At 34.5% G+C, this 2,826-nt stretch overlaps 1 pseudogene; it reads left to right on the forward strand.

The window, feature by feature from the left end:
• Positions 1–1,731: 1,731 nt before the first annotated feature.
• On the forward strand, positions 1,732–2,163 carry LOC142433611 (mitochondrial import inner membrane translocase subunit TIM16 pseudogene; annotated as a pseudogene).
• Positions 2,164–2,826: the final 663 nt, after the last annotated feature.

Genomic DNA, 2,826 nt, shown 5'->3' on the forward strand with positions numbered 1-2,826 from the left:
CTTATGCATAAAAGCTAAACAATAAATACAGAAGACTGAAGAAATATTAGTGTATTTGCATAATGGTGTTGACAAAAGCTATTGAAAGAACCATGGACTTTCAGAATAGAAAAAAAGTATCTTTGTGGAAGTATAGCCAGATTATTCTTTAGAATCAAAGACACAGAGACTTTGTCTTACAAATTTTGGACATGTTATCAGGAAAGACCATTTCCTTGATTAATAGTTTAGGGAAATCAGGTGTAAGAGTGATCAAAAATTATTGAAAATTTCACTAAATTTCTAACTTTCCTCAAGAAGGGCATCATGATTAGCGAATGAGAGGATTAAAAAAAACACAAACAACAAGTCCCTAAGTGGAATAGATTGACCCAGTAACTGAAACAATCAGCTCGAACATGGAAATAATTGTGAGAATGGTGCAGGGCCCAGCTACACTTCTTTGTATTGTACATAGATTTTGGAACCAATTTCGCCGTACCTAAATGTAACTTAATAATTAAACCTTTTGAAATTCTCATCTTAAAATATGGTTACTATCATAAATATAAGCAAACCTTACAAATTTGAGTTATTACTGAACTAAATATATTTAAATTTTTGTAACGTTTTCTTAGAAAATATCAAACCAAAGCAAAATTAGAAGAAATTGTGGTCTCATAACCTCATCCTCAAATTCAACAATTTGTAGTTGACCTTGTTTCATCTATATCTTTATTCATTCTACTTTACTTTTCCAGGACAAACCACAAATTTTAAATTTAAAAAGTAATTTTATTTAAACTAAAACGGTATTTTCAAAAAAATATGTAAAATCATGGCTACAAAATACATAACAAACTCACTCACCTGTATATTTTGAGTCGGATTTGACTCAAAGGTCACCAGCTTTGGGGTTTATATAGTTATTAAGGTAAATTTATTGCTGCACCAATTTACTGACTAAGGTGTATCATACTATATCACACAGTTAATAAATTAATTGCTTCATGTATATCACAATAGAATAAGATTAAATTATATCAATACTATGCAAAACAAATACACACTTAAGGTTATATATGCTATGTATCTTCTATTTTGCTATTTACTTTTATCTCTAATAATCTCTGATGGTGCACCAGCTAAACCAAACACTGGGCTACTAATCCAAATTTAGCAGTTCAAATCTACACAGAGGCTCTGTGAGAGAAAAAGACCTGGTGGTGTGCTCCCATACTGGGATAGTTCTGCTCTATCAGATTGTTTTATTATGAGTCCAAAGCATAGAAACAAAAACATAATTGGTATGAAGAAGCTTCCAAATGCCAATCCTACATAGTCAAACCACTATAATAGCTTTCTTGTCGTTAAAGCTGCGAAGAAATATGAATCGTGACTTTGTTTTGATATATAAAATAAAGGATTATTATATATAATTTGAATGTTATATTCAGTAATATTTCACTAATTACGTGAAAATATAAGGAGAAAATATAAGAGAAAGTTGTAATGAAAATAATTGTGATAGAAACCAATGATACAGGAAGCAAAACAATATTAAGATTCACTAGCACTTGTATTAATTTTTTAACAAACTTTGCAGGTATTGGATATTAATGGGCGCTATTATTAGTAGTTTTGGAAAATTTGGTGGAAGAGTGATTTTATAAAAATTTCGGAAGTTTCACTAAATCCTTAACTAGTTTTAAAAAGGACATGCTATATTTAAGGCTAAAAAAATATTTTGCCATGGCCATCCTTGAGTTGGGACCAACCAGGCCACGGAAGTCAGAGGCCGTCCCTAGTGGCAGAGCGGCTACCGTGGCCAAGTACCTAGCCCAGATCATCGTGATGAGCGTGCAGAGGGTTGGCAGAGCCTTTTCCCGGACCCTTCAGCAGGAGTTTGTAGCCAGCCGGGCAGCTGCTGATGCCTGGGCCGGGCCAGTCACCAACCTATCAAGCCTCAGCCTGCTGGAAGCCCAGCAGATCCTCAGCGTCGCCAAGCTGAGACCTGAGGACATCCAAAAGAATTATGAACATTTGTTCAAGGTAAATGACAAATCAGTGGGTGACTTCTTCTACCTGTAGTCCAGCATGGTCCGTGCAAAGGAGCGCCTTGACGAGGAGCTCAAGATCCAGGCCCAGGAGGACAAAGAGAAAAATCAGGAGTCCGGGATGTGACCCCTATTCTCCTGTGTCTAATTTACAGCTTGCTAATAGATGCCCTTTTCAGGGAAAAACAAATATTTTGCCACTGCAATCTTTAATTGGAAATCATTGTGAAGATTTGTTCATAATGACAACAACTGCTAATGACATATGAATACTTACCTAAAATATAAGTAAACCATCTGGTTCAAAATATCTTTCAAAGTGTAGAGCAGATATTTATTTATGATTCATTTTTAAATTGCAAGCAAGCATTATAGTGAACGGATTATATAAATTCAACAGGCCACTTTGTTACTAAGAGGAAAATTGTTTTGTGTTTTAAAAGGTTATTGAGCTTTGTGGTAAAGACATGCAGAAGAAATTGAAGTTGCTGATTGGTAAAATACTTCAGATGAAATGTAAAAAAGAAAAGTATTATCATGCTCTCAGCAAAACTATAAAGTAGATGGACTTTCTTTCTGAAATTCATCTATGTACCCTCCCTCCCCATTACTAACCTGTTGTATATTCACGGTGCTCTGGTCACCTTCTGCCAGAGGAAAAAAATAATCACTAATGTGATATTGATGTAACAGATTAACTCTCCAGGCGCCTTTGCATTTTAAAAGGCCACTATAGGAAGGGTAATATTTAACCCAAAGGAAGGCTGGCAAATATATTAGAATTTAATAC

Source organism: Tenrec ecaudatus, chromosome X, assembly GCF_050624435.1.
Source record: "Tenrec ecaudatus isolate mTenEca1 chromosome X, mTenEca1.hap1, whole genome shotgun sequence".
Classification (NCBI taxonomy): domain Eukaryota; kingdom Metazoa; phylum Chordata; class Mammalia; order Afrosoricida; family Tenrecidae; genus Tenrec; species Tenrec ecaudatus.